Here is a 22,317-nt window from a genome sequence, read left to right as displayed (position 1 = left end):
CAAAAAGAAAAGAACCAGTATTCTATATCCAGTGAAAGTTTTCTTTGGGAATTAACAGAAAAATATTGGCATTCTCAGATGAAGAAAAACTGAGAGAATTTGTTGCCAACAGACTTACCCTAAAAGAAGACTGAAGAAAGTTTCCTAAATAGAAGGCAACCAATAAAAGGACATCAGAAAGGAAGAACATGGTATGCAAAAATATACATTAAAAAATAGACTTTCCTTCTCCTCCAATTGAAGTAAAAATCTCAACTTGAGAATCTAAACTCCCACCTCAAGAATCTAAAAAAAGATGAGCAAAATAAGCACAAGGAATGTCAAATGAAATAAATAATAAAAAAGAAAACATAAACTGATGAAATTGGAAACACAAAAACAGCACAGAAAATGGATGGAAAAAAAAGAGGTGCTTCTTAGAAAAGATCAATAAAATTCACAAATCTCTAGCAGGACTGGCAAAAACAGAAGACACAAATAACTAATCACAGGAATGAAATAGGAGATAGCACTATAAGTTCTGAATAAATCAAGAGGACAATAAGGGAATTCTATAAACACTTCTGCAGACAACTTAGATAAAACTTCTTCAAAAACACAAACTAACACAACTTACCTAGTGTGAAATAAATAATTTGAATAGCCTGAAACTCTTAAAGGAATTTAAATCTTATTTTTGAAACTCTGAAAAAAATTGAAGCCCAGGTTGTTTCACTGGATTATTCTACCAAAAGTCTAAAGAAGAATTAACGCTAATTCTACAAACTAGTTTTGTGAATTAAATAGAAAATAGAAGAGGAATTAACACATCTCAATTAAATTTTTAAAGTTAGTATTGCTCAGACAAAAAGCAAAGATAATAGAAAAGGTGAAAACTACAGATGAATACCTCTTTATAAATATAAATACAAAAATTATCAATAAGTTAGCAAAGAGAATTCAGTAATATGTAAGAATTATATCCATATGCAAAAAAGTAAAAATAAAATTGGGCTCTTATGCCATATATAAAAATTATCTGAAAGTGGATTAAAGGCCTAAAACTATGAAATTCCTAAAAGAAATCAGAAAGAAATTTCATAACATTGGACTTGGCAATGATTTCTTGGATATGACACCAAATGCACAAAGAATAAAAAAAAAAGACAAATGATAGTACATCAAATTTTAAAAGTTTTTTGCATCAAAGGACATATTTAACAAGGTGAGAAGGCAACCTAACAAATGGAAGAAAATACTTGCAAATTATATATCTGATAAGGGGTTAATATTCAGTACATATGAAGAACTCCTACAACTGAACCACGACAATAAAAATAATCCATTTAGAAAATGGGCAAAGGACTTGAACAGACATTTCTCCAAAGGTGATATACATGGCTGGGTACAGTGGCTCACACCTATAATCCCAGCACTTGGGGAGGCCTAGGCAGGAGGATCACTCGAGGCCAGGAATTTGAGGCCAGGAATTTGAGACCAGCCTGGCCAACATGGAGAAACCCTGTCTCTACTAAAAAAATTAGCTGGTCGTGGCAGCACATGCCTGTAATCCCAGCTACTCGGAAGGCTGAGGCAGGAGAATCTCTTGAACCCAGGCAGGGGAGGTTGCAGTGAGCCGAGATCACAACATTGCACTCCAGCCTGGATGACAGAGTAAGATTCTGTCTCAGAAAAAAAAAAAAAAAAAAAAAAAAAAAAGGTAAAAAAAAAAAAGAAAGGTCAAAAGATGCTCAACATCACCAATCATCAGAGAAATGCAAATCTGCAAATCAGAACCATAATGGTATATCTCTTCACACCTATAAGCATGAATACTATCAAAAAGACAGAAAATAAAACGTGTTGGTGAAGATGTAGAGAAATTAGAATTGTGCACTGTTGCTGGGGTTGTTAAATGGTTGATAAAAAGTATGGAGGCCCCTCAAAAAAAAAAAAAAATAGAACTGTCATATGATTCAGCAATCCCACTTCTAGGTATAAATCTGAAAGAATCAAAAGCAGGATCTCAAAAGAGATATTTGCACATCCCTGTGCAAAACAGTACTAATCACAATAGCCAAAAGGTGTAAGCAACCCAAATGTCCATTGGCAGATGAATGGATAAATAAAATGTGACTGTGACATATGACAGAGCAGGAGCATCACCATCTTGGACAACCACCGCCATTCTGAAGTTCACCTTGATCAAAAACTGCCTAAATCCAAAGGGCATCAGCCTAATGGCTAAGATTAATGTGACCATAAACCTCAAATAACATCTCCGACCAGAAACATTCCAAACCCATCCCCAACCAGAGACATGTCAGCCCCTGGATAACCTTCCCTCCAGCCAGAGAGATGTCAGCCCCAAGATAACGCTCCCTCCAACCAGAGACATTCCAACTCCTCCACCATGAACTTCTCCCCCACACAGAAACATTACAAGCTCTCTCACCAATAAATACTTTTAGTCTGTAAGAGAGAGTGTTCCTGACCAAAATCATCCAGAAGCCCCTCTCAGGTTTATTCTCCAAAATAAATCTGTCTTTGTCTTTGACTATTGAGCCACTTTTCGTGTGTCTTTCCTCTTTCTTTAACTCTTATAACATACACATACCATGGAATATTATTCAGATTTTAAAAGGAAGGGAATCTTGGTCAAGGAGCACAAAGTTTTAGTTATGCAAGATGAATAAGTTCTGGAGATGTAATGTACAGCAGTATGACTATAGTTAGCAATATTGTATTGTATGCATGAAATTTACTAAGAGTATAGATCTTAAGTGTGGCAAAAAGAAAGGGGGGGAAGAAAATGGTAACTATGTGAGGGAATTGATATGTTAATTGCTTAATTTTGATGATTATTGTACGATGTATATGTATGTCAAAACATCAAGTTGTATACCTTAAATAGATATAATTTTTATTTGTCAATTATATCTTAAAAAACCTGAGAAGAAAGGAAGGCAACCCTGTCATATGCTATGACATAAATGAACTTTGAGGCCATTGTGCCAAGTGAAACAAACCATAACATACTGTATGATTCCACTTATGAGGTACATAAAGTGGTCAAATTCATGAAACAAAAATGTAATGGTGGTTATGAGAGGCTGCCGGGAGAGGGGAAAAGAAAGTTGTTGTTTAAGGGGTGTACAGTTTCAAATTTACAAAATGGAAAGATTCCAGAGATTTGCTTCACAATAATATGAATATACTTTTGAAAGGAAAATAAATCTTAGGGCCTCAAAATCACTAAGTTAAAGGGAAAAGTCAAACTGGGAACTGCTTAGGGCAAACCTGCCTCCCATTCTATTCAAAGTCACCTTTCTGCTCACTGAGATCAATGCATATCTGGTGGCCTCATTTGGAGAGGTTAATCAGTAACTCAAAAGAATGCAACCATTTCCCTCTTATCTACCTATGACCTGGAAGTCCAGTCCTGCTTTGAGGTGTCCCACCTTCACCTCAAGTTGTCCTACCTTTCTGTACTGAACCAGTGTACATCTTACACATATTGATTGATGTCTCATGTCTCCCTAAAATGTATAAAATCAAGCTGTGCTCTGACCACCTTGGGCACATGCCATCAGGATCTCCTGACGCTGTGTCATGAATGCACGTCTTCAACCTTGGCAAAATAAACTTTCTAAATGAACTGAGATCTGTCTTAAATTTTCAGGGTTCACATACTTTACACTTCTGAGCTGTATACTTAAAAATTTTTAAGATGGTAAATTTTACAGTAGGTGATTTTTATCACAACTTTATATATAACATGACCAATTGGTCTTTATTCAAAGATGCCAGTCTTCTTCAGTATTTGAAAGTCAATGAATATGATTTATTAGATTAAGACTAAGGAAAAATGCTATGATCATATTAATGAATGCAGAAATAGAATTTGACAAAATTTAATACACCTTCATAATGAAAACTCTCAGAAAAATAAGAATAGAGAGAAACTTCCTCACCTTGATCAAAAGCACCTACAAAAAAACCTACAGCTAACATCACACTAAAACACTGAAGGCTTTTTTCCTGAGATAAGATCAAGGCAAGGATGTCTGCTCTCACCATCCTATTCAGCATAATGCTGGGAGTTCTAGTAAGTTCAACAAGGCAAGAATAGGAAATAGAAAGCATATAGATCAGAAGGAGAAAATAATACTTTCCCTATTTGCAGATGACATAAATGTCTGCATAAAATATTCCAAGGAATCTAAAAAAAATACCTCCTAGAACAAATAAGTGAGTTTTGCAGTCACAGGAGATAAGATACACATGCAAAACAGCAATTGCACTTACATATACTAGTAATAAACACAGGGACACCACAGTTTAAAATACAATACCATTTACAATTGTCCCAACACATAATACTCTCCTGTAAAGCTGACAAAGCATAAAGGACTTGTGCATTTAAAACTACATAATACTGATGAAAGAAGATCTAAACAAATGGGGTGACAAACCATGTTCATAGATAATAAACCTAAAGAGAATAAAGAAGTCAATCATTCCCAAAATGATAAAAAGGTTTAATTCAATTTCTATCTAAATCCTGGTAAGAGGATCTGTAGATGTAGACAAGATTATTATAAAATATATATGACAACACACAGGAACTAAAATAACTAAAACAATTTTGAGAAAAAGAATAAAGTAGGAGGAAACACTCTACTCAATTTTAAGACATATTATTTAGCCACAGCAACCAAGACTGTGATATTGACAGATTGATAGACACATAAATCAATGAAACAGTGAGCTCAAAAGTGGACCCACAGAAATATATACAACATCTTGATAAAGGTTCAAAAGCAGTTTAATGGAGTAAATGATATGGAGGAAAGGCTTTTAAATTCATAGTACAGTAAAAACTGGACATCCATAGGCAAAATAATGTGAACCTTTACCTCAACATCACATCTAATATGAAAGTTAACTCAAAATGGATTATGGACTTTAAGATAACGCATAAGATTATCAAATCTTTAAGAATAAAACATAGGAGAAAATCTTGGAATGTAGTACTAAAAAAAGAGTTCTTGTTTTTATTTCTTTTTTAAAGAAATGGGGTCTTGCTATGTTGCCCAGGCTAGCCTCAAACTCCTGGGCTCAATCAATCATCCCACATCAGACTCACAGCATTCTGGGATTATAGGCATGAGCCACTGTGCCTGGTTCTTAGACACCAAAAGCATGATTTATAAAAAGAAAATTAAATTTGACTTCATCAAAATTTCAAAATTTTGCACTGTGAAAGATAATAAAAATGCAAGCTACTACAGACGGGGAAAATATTTGCATACTATATATCCAAAAAAGGACTAGTATCTGGAATATATAGAGAACTCTCAAAACTTAGCAGTGAAATAAACAAATAACCCAATTAGAAAGTAGCTAAAGGAAACAAAGAGACATTTCACTAAAAAGGATATGCAGATGGCAAATAATCACATGAAAATGTGTTCAAAATCTTTAACCATTATGGAAATGAAAATTAGAACCACAATGAGATATCACTACACACCATACAAATGGCTAAGTAAATAAAAATGACAACACCAAATGCTGATGAGGATGCAAAGAAATCAGAACGCTTATATATTGATGGCAGAAATGTGAAATGATACAGCCACTCGAGAAACCACTTTGGCAATTTCTTTAAAAACTAAACATGCCACAACCATAGAGTCAAACAATTATACTCCTGGGTATTTAATCAAAGAAATGGAAACACGTTTGCTCAAAATCCAATACCAATGTTTGTACCAGTTTTATTTGCAATAGCCAAAACCTGGATCAGCCAAATGTCCCTCAATGGGTGAAAGAGTGGTACATCTGATCAACCTGTATAACAAATAGAGAGGTTTTCTAAAAGAAAATGATATTCGAGGGAGCGAGCAAGATGGTTGAATAGGAACAGCTCCAGCCTTCAGGTCCCAGCGTGAGCAACACAGAAGATGTGTGATTTCTGCATTTTCAACAGAAGTACCGGGTTCATCTCACTGGGGAGCGCTGGACAGTCAGTGCTGGTCAGCTGCTACAGCCCAATCAGCTAGAGCTGAGGCAGGGTGAGGCATCGCTTCACCTGGGAAGTGCAAGGGGGAAGGGAATCCCTTTTCTTAGCCAAGGAAAACTGAGACACACAATACCTGGAAAATCGGGTAACTCCCACCCTACTACTGTGCTTTACCAGGGGTCTTAGCAAATGGCACACCAGGAGATTATATCCCACACCTGGCCCGGAGGGTCCTACGCCCACAGATCCTCCCTCATTGCTAGCACAGCAGTCTGAGATCTAACTGCAAGGCAGCAGCGAGGCTGGGGGAGGGGCGCCCACCATAGCTGAGGCTTAAGTGAATAAACAAAGCCACCAGGAAGCTCGAACGGGGTGGAGCCCACCGCAGCTCAAGGAGGCCTGCCTCTCTCTGTAGACTCCACCTCTAGGTGGAATCTGACAGCGGTCTGACAGCTTTGAAGACAGCAGTAGATCTCCCAGCACGGAGGTTGAGATCTGAGAACTGGCAGACTGCCTGCCCAAGTGGGTCCCAGACCCTTGAGTAGCCTAACTGGGAGACATCACCCACTAGGTGCTCACCAACACCTCACACCTCACACAGCAGGGTACACGCCTGAGACAAAGCTTCCAGAGCAAGAATCAGACAGCAGTACTCGCTATTCAGCAATATTCTATCTTCTACAGCCTCTCCTGATGATACCCAGGCAAACAGGGTCTGGAGTGGACCTCAAGCAATCTCCAACAGACCTACAGCTGAGGGTCCTGACTGTTAGAAGGAAAACTAACAAACAAGGACACCCACACCAAAACTCCATCAGTACATCACCAGCATCAAAGACCAAAGGCAGATAAAACCAAAGATGGGGAAAATGCAGAGAAGAAAAGTTGGAAATTCAAAAAATCAGAGCGCATCTCCCCCTCCAAAGGAACGCATCTCATTACCAGCGACAGATCAAAGCTGGATGGAGAATGACTTTGATGAGTTGAGAGGAGAAGGCTTCAGTCGATCAAACTTCTCAGAGCTAAAGGAGGAACTATGTACTCAGCACAAAGAAACTAAAAATCTTAAAAAAGAATGGAAGAATGGATAACTAGAATAATCAATGCAGAGAAGTCCATAAATGAACTGACAGAGATAAAAACCATGACACGAGAAATATGTGACAAATGCACAAGCTTCAGTAACCAACTTGATCAACTGGAAGAAAGAGTATCAATGATTGAAGATCAAATGAATGAAATGAAGCAAGAAGAGAAGTCTAGAGAAAAAGGATGAAAAAGAAATGAACAAAGCCTCCAATAAATATGGGATTATGTGAAAAGACCAAATCTACGTCTGATTGGTGTGCCTGAAAGTGAGGGGGAAAATGGAACCAAGTTGGAAAACACTCTTCAGAATATCATCCAGGAGAACTTCCCCAACCTAGTAAGGCAGGCCAACATTCAAATTCAGGAAATACAAAGAACGTCACAAAGATATTCCTCGAGAAGAGCAACTCCAAGACACATAATTGTCAGATTCACCAAAGTTGAAATGAAGGAAAAAATCTTAAGGGCAGCCAGAGAGAAAGGTCGGGTTACCAACAAAGAGAAGCCCATCAGACTAACAGCAGATCTCTCAGCAGTAACACGACAAGCCAGAAGAGAGTGGGGGCCAGTATTCAACATTCTTAAAGAAAAGAATTTTCAACCCAGAATTTCATATCCAGCCAAACTAAGTTTCATCAGTGAAGGAGAAATAAAATCCTTTACAGACAAGCAAATGCTTAGAGATTTTGTCACCACCAGGCCTGCCTTACAAGAGATCCTGAAAGAAGCACTAAACGTGGAAAGGAACAACCGGTACCAGTCATTACAAAAACATGCCAAAATGTAAAGACCATCGATGCTAGGAAGAAACTACATCAACTAACGAGCAAAATAACCAGCTAATATCACAGTGACAGGACCAAGTTCAGACATAACAATATTAACCTTAAATGTAAATGGACTAAATGGTCCAATTAAAAGACACAGACTGGCAAATTGGATAAAGAGTCAAGACCCATCAGTTTGCTGTATTCAGGAGACCCATCTCACATGCAAAGACACACATAGGATCAAAATAAAGGGATGGAGGAAGATCTACCAAGCAAATGGAGAACAAAAAAAAGCAGGGGCTGCAATCCTAGTCTCTGATAAAACAGACTTTAAACCATCAAAGATCAAAAGAGACAAAGAAGGCCATTACATAATGGTAAAGGGATCAATTCAACAGGAAGAGCTAACTATCCTAAATATATATGCGCCCAATACAGGAGCACCCAGATTCATAAAGCAAGTCCTTAGAGACCTACAAAGAGACTTAGACTCCCATACAATAATAATGGGACACTTCAACGTCCCACTGTCAACATTAGACAGATCAATGAGACAGAAAGTTAGCAAGGATATCCAGGAATTGAACTCATCTCTGCACCAAGTGGACCTAATAGACATCTACAGAACTCTCCACCCCAAATCAACAGAATATACATTCTTCTCAGTACCACATCGCACTTATTCCAAAATTGACCACATAGTTGGAAGTAAAGCACTCCTCAGCAAATGTAAAAGAACAGAAATTATAACAAACTGTCTCTCAGACCACAGTGCAATCAAACTAGAACTCAGGACTAAGAAACTCAATCAAAACCGCTCAACTACATGGAAACTGAACAACCTGCTCCTGAATGACTATTGGGTACATAACGAAATGAAGGCAGAAATAAAGATGTTCTTTGTAACCAATGAGAACAAACATACCAGAATCTCTGGGACACATTTAAAGCAGTGTGTAGAGGGAAATTTATAGCATTAAATGCCCACAAGAGAAAGCTGGAAAGATCTAAAATTGACACTCTAACATCACGATTAAAAGAACTAGAGAAGCAAGAGAAAACACATTCAAAAGCTAGTGGAAGGCAAGAGATAACTAAGATCAGAGCAGAACTGAAGGAGATAGAGACACAAAAAACCCTCCAAAAAATCAATGAATCCAGGAGCTGGTTTTTTGAAAAGATCAACAAAATTGATAGACCACTAGCAAGACTAATAAAGAAGAAAAGAGAGAAGAATCAAATAGACACAATAAAAAATGATAAAGGGGATATCACCACCGACCCCACAGAAATACAGACTACCATCAGAGAATACTATAAACACCTCTATGCAAATAAACTACAAAACCTAGAAGAAATGGATAATTTCCTGGACACTTACACTCTCCCAAGACTAAACCAGGAAGAAGTTGAATCCCTGAATAGACCAATAGCAGGCTCTGAAATTGAGGCAATAATTAATAGCCTACCAACCAAAAAAAGTTCAGGACCAGACAAATTCACACCCGAATTCTACTGGCGGTACAAGAAGGAGCTGGTACCATTCCTTCTGAAACTATTCCAATCAATAGAAAAAGAGGGAATCCTCCCTAACTCATTTTATGATGCCAACATCATCCTGATATCAAAGCCTGGCAGAGACACAACAAAAAAAGAGAATTTTAGACCAATATCCCTGATGAACATCGATGCAAAAATCCTCAATAAAATACTGGCAAACCAAATCCAGCAACACATCAAAAAACTTATCCACCATGATCAAGTGGGCTTCATCCCTGGGATGCAAGGGTGGTTCAACATACGCAAATCGATAAATGTAATCCAGCATATAAACAGAAGCAAAGACAAAAACCACATGATTATCTCAATAGATGCAGAAAAGGCCTTTGACAAAATTCAACAGCCCTTCATGCTAAAAACTCTCAATAAATTCGGTATTGATGGAACATATCTCAAAATAATAAGAGCTATTTATGGCAAACCCTCATCCAATATCATACTGAACCAGCAAAAACTGGAAACATTCCCTCTGAAAACTGGCACAAGACAGGGATGCCCTCTCTCACCACTCCTATTCAACATAGTGTTGGGAGTTCTGGCTAGGGCAATCACACAAGAGAAAGAAATCAAGGGTATTCAGTTAGGAGAAGAAGAAGTCAAATTGTCCCTGTTTGCAGATGACATGATTGTATATTTAGAAAACCCCATCATCTCAGCCCACAATCTCCTTAAGCTGATAAGTAACTTCAGCAAAGTCTCAGGATACAAAATCAATGTGCAAAAATGACAAGCATTCTTATACACCAGTAACAGACAAACAGAGAGCTGAATCATGAATGAACTCCCATTCACAATTGCTTCAAAGACAATAAAATACCTAGGAATCCAACTTACAAGGGATGTGAAGGACCTCTTCAAGGAGAACTACAAACCACTGCTCAGTGAGATAAAAGAAGACACAAACAAATGGAAGAACATACCATGCTCATGGATAGGAAGAATCAATATTGTGAAAATGGCCATACTGTCCAAGGTAATTTATAGATTCAATGCCATTCCCATCAAGCTACCAATGAGTTTCTTCAACTGCTTTAAAGCTCATATGGAACCAAAAAAGAGCCCGCATCTCCAAGACAATCCTAAGTCAAAAGACCAAAGCTGGAGGTGTCACGCTGCCTGACTTCAAACTATACTACAAGACTACAGTAACCAAAACAGCATGGTACTGGTACCAAAACAGAGATATAGACCAATGGAACAGAACAGAGCCCTCAGAAATAATACCACACATCTACAGCCATCTGATCTTTGACAAACCTGAGAAAAACAAGAAATGGGGAAAGGATTCCTTATTTAATAAATGGTGCTGGGAAAATTGGCTAGCCATAAGTAGAAAGCTGAAACTGGATCCTTTCCTTACTCCTTATATGAAAATTAATTCAAGATGGATTAGAGACTTAAATGTTAGACCTAATACCATAAAAACCCTGGAGGAAAACCTAGGTAATACCATTCAGGACATAGGCCTGGGCAAGGACTTCATGTCTAAAACACCAAAAGCAATGGCAACGAAATCCAAAATTGACAAATGGGATCTCATTAAACTAAAGAGCTCCTGCACAGCAAAAGAAACTACCATCAGAGTGAACAGGCAACCTACAGAATGGGAGTAATTTTTTGCAATCTACTCCTCTGACAAAGGGCTAATATCCAGAACCTACAAAAAACTCAAACAAATTTATGAGAAAAAAACAAACAACTCCATCAAAAAGTGGACAAAGGATATAAATAGACATTTCTCAAAAGAAGATGTGCATACAGCCAACAGATACATGAAAAAATGCTCATCATCACTGGCCGCCAGAGAAATGCAAATCAAAACCACAGTGACATACCATTTCACACCAGTTAGAATGGCAATCATTAAAAAGTCAGGAAACAACAGGTGCTGGAGAGGATGTGGAGAAATAGGAACACTTTTACACTGTTGGTGGGATTGTAAACTGGTTCAACCGTTTTGGAAAACAGTATGGCGATTCCTCAAGGATCTAGAACTAGAAATACCATATGACCCAGCCATCCCATTGCTGGGTATATACCCAAAGGATTATAAATCATGCTGCTATAAAAACACATGGACACTTATGTTTATTGTGGCACTATTCACAATAGCAAAGACTTGGAATCAATCCAAATGTCCATCAGTGACAGACTGGATTAAGAAAATGTGGCACATATACACCATGGAATACTATGCAGCCATAAAAAGGGATGAGTTCGTGTCCTCTGTAGGGACATGGATGCAGCTGGAAACCATCATTCTCAGCAAACTATCTCAAGAACAGAAAACCAAACACCACATGTTCTCACTCATAGGTGGGAATTGAACAATGAGATTACTTGGACTCTGGAAGGGGAACATCACACACCGGGGCCTATTATGGGGAAAGGGTAGTGGGGAGGGATGGCATTGGGAGTTATACCTGATGTAAATGACGAGTTGATGGGTGCTGATGAGTTGATAGGTGCAGCACACCAACATGGCACAAGTATACATATGTAACAAACCTGCACATTGTGCACATGTACCCTAGAACTTAAAGTGTAAAAAAAAGAAAAAAAAAGAAAATAATATTCATTCGGGAATAAAGCATTATAATGGGAGTATGCATGCCATAGTAAACTGTGTGCCTATGCAGCGAGGTAAAGGCAGACAAATACTTTTAAAGAAGAAATGAGGATTATGTAACTGTTTTGAAATGACTATCTTTAGTTATGAAGATCAATAACAAGGGTGATGCCAGTCCAAGTCTGGATAGGCAGTTGCTGAGAAAACGACCTTGCGGAAGTATTTTTTGTGTAAGATTATGATGTTCTTAATGCTGGGTTGTTGTTTTGCAGTCTTTTGTGATAGTTTTTTTTGTTTGTTTTTTGTTTTCCGTTTTTTTTTTAAATCAGGGATACAAGCATGAGAACCCTGTCTTCATAACCTTCCCGAGCTCTGTTTATCTGGGTTTTCTTTTAACATTGTGACTCCATTTTGATTCTGACAACTTTCATGTTTCTCTCATTTGATCAAGATCGTTTTCCAAAAGCATCACTATTAATCATTCTGTAGTTAGGTGTTGATTTCCGTTGGTGCCAGGAGTGACCTGTCTCGGTTACTGGTCTCATGCCATGTTGATGGAAGTTATCGGTGACTAGGAGTCGGGGTCAAAATCCACGTAGTCACAGTTGAACAACAAGGGAGGTTTGAAGGAGTGGCTCTCAGGCTGTTTGCTTGCAGTTCATTATTAAGTTCAATTTTGTCTGCTTCATAGCTTTTTGTCATCATCTCAAATTATTAGGCCAGTATTATTCTTTTAGGAGTTGTACTTCTGTAAAAATTTAACAAATAGCAGATACAAAGTTTAAAAAGTGGATAAACAAAGTAAAATCAATAGTAACATGACAACCCAGTTTGCATAATGTTTTTCAGCCATAAGCCTAGGCTTTAAGACAATTGAATAAATCAAACGACCGTAAAGAATTAGGTGAGACCTGTGGTAACCATGTGACCTGTTTTCTTATTTTGTGTATATGGGTCTCAACTTTCACAGAGGAATTTACTCAAGTATAGCATGTGGTGTTAGTAATAGCATAGGCATTTTCTTATTTAACAATGGATACTAAATAATTTCTTAGGTGAGGTTCTGTTCAGTTACCAGCAGGTGTTTGGATTCTAAGATTTCAATTATACCATTCTACTGACAAATGAAAAAGGTAGTATTAAAAGGATAAGAGCCTCATAATGACATGGAGTCTTGTTCCAGTGTCGTGAAAAAAAGTGTTCTATAATGTGAAAAGGCTAACTACTCCTGGTTTGCATTTCAACTCTCTCTGCTATGGCATCAGGCGGTTTTGTGAATGAACTTGCTGTGTGGTCCATACATCAATCATGAGACTTGTTTTTTAAGACTTATCTAGTTTCAGCTTATAGGACTTTAAGAACATAACAGCCTTTGATTTTAGTTGGAGAGCTGTAGCCAAGTATTGGAGGAAATTAGAAGAATTCAGGATCAAGTCCTGTCTACAGGTAGACAACAAGAACTTGAAAACAATGCACAGTGCAAAACAGGGCTACTATCTATTAACAGGGTACTACAGTTTTTCTTTGAAAATGTGACTTTTTTTTTTCTACGTCAATCACATAGGAATCTCAGGTTTTAAAACTTCTTTGGGCTAGGAAACTTATTTTACTAACATTCTTAAGGTTTCTGGGTCTGGCAGAAAGTGACAATTCTTACTCATTCACTATAAGACTGGAACCCTTGAAGCCAGGCATTTTATATTCATTCTCAAATATATTATTTTAGCTGAAACTTTGGAAATATAATCAATGTTTCCAACTGTGTATTAATATAGAGGCTAAATCCTTATTAAATTTATGTAAATAATCATATTGTCATAAAGAGAAGAGTACTCATGAATAGTTTCTGAATTTTGGAAAAATCAAGTAGGGAGGAGAATCAAATGATTGAGAGTGGACAGTGGGAGGACACACATGCTGGCCTGAAGGAAGAGAAAGCTGGGAACCCTGTGCAGGGCGACTGTGCCCCGGAACTTGTTCCTGGCCTTCACTGATTCCTGGGGACGGGAAACAAAGCTAGTTGACTGAACCCACCTGGTACCACTTTATACCAATCAAACCCCAAGAGAATCAAAGAAGAAAAAAGCAAAAAGAAAAACCCACCCAAAGAAATTGTAGCAACATCAGTCCACGCAGATTAAAAAAACCAGCTCAAGAACTCTGGCAACTCAAAGAGTCAGGGTGTCTTTCTGCCTCCAAACAAGTGCACTAGTTCTCTAGCAATGTTCTTAACCAGGCTTAAATGGCTCAAATGACAGAAATTGAATTCAGAATATGGGCAAGAACAAAGATCATTGAGATTCAGCAGAAAGTTGAAACCCAATTCAAGGATTCTAAGGTATACAATAAAACAGTATAGGAGATGAAAGATAAAATGGCCATTTTAAGAAAGAACCAAAATGATCTGATATAGCTGAAACACTTACTTCAAGAATTTCAGAATACAGTTGCAAATATTAACAGCAGAATTGACCAAGCTGAGGAAAGAATGTCAGTGCTCTAAGATCAGTTCTCTGAAGTAACAGTCAGACAAAAATAAAGAAAAAAGATTGAAGAAGAATAAACAAAACCTCTGTAAAACATGGAATTATGTAAAAAGACCTTTTTTTTTTTTTTTTTTTTTTTTTTGAGGCAGAGTCTCGCTCTGTCGCCCAGGCTGGAGTGCAGTGACCAGATCTCAGCTCACTGCAAGCTCCGCCTTCCGGGTTCACGCCATTCTCCTGCCTCAGCCTCCCGAGTAGCTGGGACTACAGGCGCCCGCCATCACGCCCGGCTAGTTTTTTGTATTTTTTAGTGGAGACGGGGTTTCACCATGTTAACCAGGATGGTCTTGATCCCTTGACCTCGTGATCCGCCCGTCTCGGCCTCCCAAAGTGCTGGGATTACAGGCTTGAGCCACTGCGCCCAGCCAAGACCATTTATTTTTAAAAAAAGAGAGAGGGAGACCAAATCTATGTCTCAGTGGTGGTGCTGTCTCTGAAACAGAGGGAGAGAAAGCAAGCAACCTGGGAAACATTTTTCAGGATATCATCCATGAAAATTCCCCCAACCTCGCTAGAGAGGCCAACATTCAAATTTGGAAAATGCAGAGAACCCTGCAAGATACTATACAAGATGACCATTCCTTAGACACATAGTCATCAGAATCTCCAAATTTGAAATGAAAGAAAAAAATGTTAAAGGCAGCTAGACAGAAGAGGCAGGTCACTTACAAAGGGAACTCCATCAGACTAACAGCAAATCTTTCAGTAGAAACCCTACATGCCAGAAAAGATTCAGGGCCTATATTCAATATTCTTAAAGAAAAGAAATTCCAGCCAAGAATTTTATATGCAGCCAAACTAGACTTTATAAGCAAAGAAGAAATAAGATTATTTTCAGACAAGCAAATGCTAAGAGAATTCATTACCACCAACCCTGCCTTACAAGAGGTCCTGAAGTGAGTGCTAAATGTGGAAAGAAAAGACCATCACAAGTCCCCACCAAAACACACTTAAGTATACATACCATTGATACTATAAAGCAACCACACAATCAAGTCTGCATAATAACCAGCTAACAATATGAAGACAGGATCAAATCCACACACATCAATATTAACCTTGAATGTAAATAAATGTCTCCAATTAAAAGGCACAGAGTGTTAAGTTGGGTAAACAAGCAAGACCCCACTCTATGCTGTTTTCAAGAGACTTATCTCACATGCAATGACACGTTATTGGCTACAGGTAAATGGATGGAGAAAAATCTAGCAAGCAAATGGAAGACAGAAAAAAGCAAGGGTTGCTATTCTAATTTCAGACAAAACAGACTTTAAACCAACGAAGATCCAAAAAGACAAGGAAGGGTATTACATCACAGTGAAGGTTCAATTCAAGAAGAAGGCCTAACTATCCTGAATACATATGCATCCAGCACAGGAGAACCCAGATTCATAAAGCAAATTCTTAGAGATCTACAAAGAGACTTAGATAATCACACAATAATAGTGGTAGACTTCAAAACACCACTGATAGTATTAGATCACTGAGGCAGAAAACTAACAAAGATATTTGGGACCTGAACTCTGCATTTGACCAAATAGACCCTAATAGACATCTACAGAACTCTCCACCCCAAAACAACAGAGTATGCACTCTTCTCATCTGCACATGGCACATACTCTAAAATCAACCACGTAATGAGCCCGTAAAACAATCCTCAGTAAATTCAAAAAAAAAAAAAATGAAATCATACTTCCAATGCTCTGGGACCACAGAACAAGAAATAAGTGTAGAGATTTCTCAAATAACTTAAAATGGAACTACTATTTAACCCAGTAATCCCATTACTGGGTACATACTCAAAGAAATAGAAACTGTTTTACCATAAAGACACATGCATGTGTATGTTTTTTACAGCACTGTTGACAACAGTAAAGACATGGAATCAAACTAAATGCCCATCAGCAGTAGACTAGATGAAGAAAATGTGATATGTATACACCATGAAATACTACACAGCCATAAGAAAACCAAGGTCATGTCCTTTGCAGCAACATGAATGGAACTGGAGGCCATTATCCCAAGCTAATTAATGTAGGAACAGAAAACAAAATACTGCATGTTCCTACTTATAAGTGGGAGCTAAACATTGAGAACATATAGACATAAAGAAGGAACAACAGACAATGGAACCTGCTTGAGGATAGAGGGTGAGAGGAGGGTGGGGATTGATAAGCTACCTATCAGGTACTATGCTTGTTACCTGGGTGATGAAATAATCTGTACACCAAACTCCCATGACATGTGATTTACCTGTATAACAAACCTGCACACGTACCCCTAAACCTAAAGTAAATATTAAAGAAATGTGAAAAAAAATGATTCCACCTTTGTTCACAAAACTATACTCTACCAAATTGTTGTAAACTATAAACAGCTTAAGAAGAAAAACAATCCTTAAATCTGGGAAACAATACATTTAAATAAAGAACCAACAATGTTTTGAATAAAAATCATAAAAACATGATCTTGGCTAGGCGCAGTGGCTCACACCTATAATCCCAGCACTTTGGGAGGCTGAGGAGAGCAGATCACCTGAGGTCACGAGTTCGAGGCCAGCCTGGACAACATGGTGAAACTGTCTCTACTAAAAATACAAAAATTAGCCAGGCATGGTGGTGGTTGCCTGTAATCCCAGCTACTCAAAAGGCTGAGGCAGGAGAATCACTTGAACCCAGGAGGCAGAGGTTGCAGTGAGCTGAGATTTTGCCACTGCACTCCAGCCTGGATGACAGAGCAAAACTCCATCTCAAAAAAAAAAAAAAAAAAAAAAAAAATCCTCTTATTCAGTTATTTAATTTCATGTAATTAAATTTCATTTTGCTTGATCAGTTTCTATATTAGAGTTCTATATGAGAAATATTTTTATTTCATTCATTGATCTTAACATTACCAGAAATCTGTGTTCGAGAGTACTTGTTAGACTTCTCCACGAAAAGCAATTTTGGACTATAGCTGGTTACAAAGCATTTAAAGAATTCAAAACAATAACAGTGGATAACAATAACTGAAGCTAGCTCTGATAAAAAAATGATGAAAGTTCACAATTTACAATGAAATTTAGTTATTTTTATTACATGTGGCATTAAGATAGAATTATGACTGACAATGTCACATTAGGACCATCAGACTTTTATACATCTTACATAATTTTTAGGATACTCACATAAATATCCACAAAAATATCATTTTGAAAAAAGATTTAATATTAACAACTAAAATTATGACTGATAACATATTAGATTTTTATGAATTTATATAAAAATGTTTGAAACAATATATCAATAATATATCCATAAATGTAACTGAAAGAAGATCTAGTATCACTTATCATTTAACAATGCTTCCCATACAATTTACCAAATAAGCCTAATCATTTAATATCACTACAAAATGAGAGACACATTCTTTGAGGTTCTCCAGAGGCCCAAAGTTAATTTTAGGTATAACAGGCTTCATTTGGAATTTTAACCCTGGAGAAGCTTTCCAAAGATGTCAAAAGGTTCAAAACACTTCATCCAAACAGAATGACAGATCACTATAAAATAATAGTCATTTAACCAGAGTGATAATCAAAAGATTTCAAAAGCAATATCGAATGTTACATACATGTAAAAACCTTAAACCTTTTGAAGTTTGGTTTTCCTAGGTAACCAAAAACCTAATAAAGACAAAACAAGAAATTATCTTGATAAAAAGTAGAATCTTTGTTTCTTAGGGCAGTTACTAGAAAAGTAAAGAAGCACCTCTTGCCGTGTTCTTGCTTCTCACTGAAGCCCATGTAGGTAACTTGCAAACGGAACCTGCTGAAAAACAGTACTTAAATTTAATCAGACACAGAAAGAATATATTTCCAAGATTCTGAATGTGCACTATATACAGGGGAATGTAAACAAGAAAACTAGTGGTACCTTCAGCAGGGCAATACATGGCTCTTAGTGACAACATGGGGAGTTTCCTGGTTACAATTCACACACATAAAGAAAAGTCAAGAATACAGAATCAAGTAATTTTGGAGGAAAAGGATGCTCTGCTAGGCCTTTAAGATAAACATTTCAGTGTCAGACCATAACAGCAAAGTTATTACAGAACCGGAAAGAAAATGTTACAGGAACTGATGAAAAGATTGATGGAGAGAGTTATCACAGCCAAGCAAAATGATATACTCTTTGAAAAGGAGAAAGAAAGAGTGCTGAAAGCAATAATGCATGACCTGCAAACAATGTACAGCAAGATACAGCAAGAGTTGAACCTCTGAAATGCGAATCCAAGATATTTCAGAAAAGAAAATTTTACTCAAGAAATGAACTTATCATTCTGAATGAAAACAACAGCATTTTTCCAACCTGAATCTAGGGACACTAAATGTATTTCAGAAGTAAATGTGGCAGAAATAGAAACTGTTTGCAGTTTAGAAGACGACTATTAAAGAAACAGATTTTGGAACTAAAATCAAAACCTTTTACAGTTTTATTAAGAGCAAATTCATACTTGAAAAAAACCTGTTGTTCTAACATAGAGAGTGAGATTTTTTAGTTTTATATTAGCATATTTTTAATATTGAAGTTCATTTTTAAGACATAATTTCCTTGTAATTATACCCAACTTGATCACACACAACATTCCTTCCATAAATTCCTCCCTCAAGAAACCTATTACAACTTACTCAGATCATTTACAATGTGCTCGAATTTTCTGCTTTGTCCTAGGCTTTCTCTTTTTAAAATAACCAGTCATTTTATTTTAGGACAAAGATTTACTACACAAGATTCTGTCTAATGAAAAATCAGTCTCTTTTCTTTTTAATCTTCCCTAGTGAAAATACATCTTCACAGGCATAACTTTCTTCGCATCTCTTTCTCCTTCTTGCTGGTTCCTTTCTATCTTGTTTCTGTTTCCTTCCTAAATCCAAATCTTGAAAAAAACTTTAAATAACCTCCAAAATAAACAAAATTACTATTTCTTTCTCAATGAAAAGCACATTTTTAATGCCCTTTTCCTAATTTTTCTTATCAGAAACATATTTTACTTTTTTGTGCACGTTCTGGGTACAGAATTAAATATTAATTAATTTTTAACTCAGTAATCTTAATTTTTAGCAAGCAAATTTGAATTGTCACATATCACTGTTCTATAGATGAGAACCCTTTCAAAATTTTTAGAGACATGTTTTCCCATAAGATAATTTATTATGTTTATTAATAGATCTAAATATATTTAGTCTTTCTATAAAATCTAAGGGATCAAAAACAAACTTATTTTTGATCACCAATTTGTTTTAGTTTTTGTCGTATTTGGAAATGACCTAGACATTTAATGAGTATTTATTACTTAATTTAATGCAACAGAGCTTTAAATTTTTAAATTACATAAAAAGTTTACTTATAAATGCTTATGCCATTTACATTTACCTGATTTATTTATTTTTAATAGTTTACCTAGATTACTTGTGGAAACTGAGAAGTTAGACAAAGCTAGTCATCATTTGGAATTATTTCTGTTAACCATCTTGAAAGCCTGTGAATATCAGGTGTTCATCTAAGTAAAAACTTTAAAGTTAAATAGGTAGGTATTTTGCCAATAACTCACTAAGATACAGTTGTTTTCATTAAAACAACAATATTAAATTAGTCTTAAGTACCAAAAAGAATTGCAAAAGGAAAGGTCATTCTGTTTAGGCTGGGTTTACAGTTTCATAATCTGTGTGTCAACATCCAGCAGAAACTAATATAAAACTATGTAACCAGCAAAACTGTACACTGACATTTCTGAAGATATTTCTATCTTGTTAATAAGTTTAAAGCCAGTTTAAGTCACATGAGCTAAAGAGCCACTTGGGTTAATTACTATATATTTTATATGAGTATTTATTTATCTAAGCCCATCTAAATAAAATTTCTGGAGCATTTACCATTTAGATACAACACATAACATAACACATGTACATGTGCATAAACACACCTAGACATTTATACAAATGTACAAAGATCTTATACCTTTAATTTTAGAATTTTAATCATGAAATCACAATACCAACTCTATAGTTAGAACTGTTTTAGAGAGTTTGAATAATGGACATTTGAGCTCTGAATTTTTCTTAATGTAACTTTGCCCATCCGTTTTAAAATGTGAAGAACAGTCCATAATATGTAGCTGGCTGGAGTCCCAGGAAACCTGGCAAGTCTTAATGTTTGAGAATCCCATTCTGTTTCTTATTAATTTCACAAGAACAAAGAAAAGCCTATAAATCCTGTCAGAGGACATCAAGAGTTTGGACCAGTGTTTTAGATGGTGTCAACCACCCAGTGACTTTCAATTAGCCATCCTGTGCCCACCATTTACTATGTTTATGATTACTCTCAGAAAATGTATAGAAGCAAGCAAAGGAGAAGAGTCAAACCAAATCGAAAGAAACCAAGATAATAGTGTTCACAAAAATTTTAACCCAGGCTTGCACATCAACCAAAATATTAAACTAGGTACACAACCAAAAGGGAATTCACCAGAAACGACATGCCTCACAGACAAAATGTAAATTACAGAAACCAGAGTGCCCAACAGAAAAGTCACTTGTCTTTATATCAGAAAAGACTTACCAGAAAAGACAAAAAGTCTTTTATCATCCCAGGAGGAATGTATGGTTCTTTAGTAAGGTGGCTTTATGCAAAGAAAGTCAAGAGCTGCTACCCAAAAGAGGAATCCTCGGCTGAGAGAAGACTCTCCAGGACAGGAAAGGTGAGTCATGGAAGCAGGGAGCCATGGAAGCAGAGAGGCTCAAGTAAGTACTGCAAACTGGTTCCGAGAATCTCTGACTCCATCCAAATGGGATCCTACTCTAGGTCCCACTTCTGAACACGATTTATGTCAACAAATAACAAACAGAGGGAGACTTTCTGAAAGAAAATTATGTTTATTTGGCATTACAGCCTTGTGATGGGAATACAGTTACCACAGTTAACTATGTTTATATTCAGGGAAGTAAAGAATGATAAAGGTTTTTAAAGAAAAAATGAGGAGAATAACATAATTGTTTTGAAATGATTATTCTTGCTATAAAGATCAATAACAATGGTAATGCCAGTCCAAGGTTGGACTTTTTTTTTAACATTAGTAACTCCATTTTGATTCTGACAGTGTTCACAGTCTATACAATAGAAATACCAGTCAGCAATAAAAAGGAACAAACTGTTGATAGAGTCTACAATTTTCATGAATCTACAGAATTTATGCTGAGTCTACGGAACCAGTCTCTGAAGGTTACCTACTGTATGATTCCATATGTAACATACTTGAAATGACAAAATTATAGAACTGGAAACTGATTAGTGGTTGACAAACATTTTAAAAAGAGGGGGAGGCTGGGAGCAGGCAGGAAGTTGGTCTGGTTATAAAAGGGGAACATGGGGCCAGGAGCGGTGGTTCACACTTGTAATCCCAACTCTTTGGAAGGCCCAGGCAGGTGGATCACGAGGTCTGAAGATCGGGACCATCCTGGCTAACACAGTGAAACCCGTCTCTACTAAAAATACAAAAATTTAGCTGGGCGTGGCAATGGACAACTGTAATCCCAGCTACTCGACAGAACGACACTCCCGTCTCAAAAAATAAAAGGAGGGAAACAGTGGAATATGGGGATTGTGTGTGATCGAACTGCTGTGTATCTTGACTGTGTTTAAGTGTCAATATCCTGGTTGTGACATTGTCCTGTAGCTTTACAAGATGTTACCAATGAGTGAAACTGGATAAAGGGTATGTGGATTTTCCTGTAGTTATTTTTTT

At 36.8% G+C, this 22,317-nt stretch overlaps 1 long non-coding RNA gene across 1 annotated transcript; it reads right to left on the bottom strand.

Moving 5' to 3' along the window:
- Positions 1-12,116: 12,116 nt before the first annotated feature.
- Positions 12,117-21,226, bottom strand: LOC140712309 (uncharacterized). The gene is made up of 2 exons (XR_012093835.1): positions 21,135-21,226; positions 12,117-12,743 (listed from the first exon to the last, which is right to left on the bottom strand). It is a non-coding gene; the product is annotated as an uncharacterized lncRNA (long non-coding RNA).
- Positions 21,227-22,317: the final 1,091 nt, after the last annotated feature.

This window comes from Chlorocebus sabaeus, chromosome 8, assembly GCF_047675955.1.
Source record: "Chlorocebus sabaeus isolate Y175 chromosome 8, mChlSab1.0.hap1, whole genome shotgun sequence".
Lineage (NCBI taxonomy): Eukaryota > Metazoa > Chordata > Mammalia > Primates > Cercopithecidae > Chlorocebus > Chlorocebus sabaeus.
The sequence above is the reverse complement of the archived record's forward strand: the minus strand, read 5'-3'. Positions and strand labels throughout refer to the sequence as shown.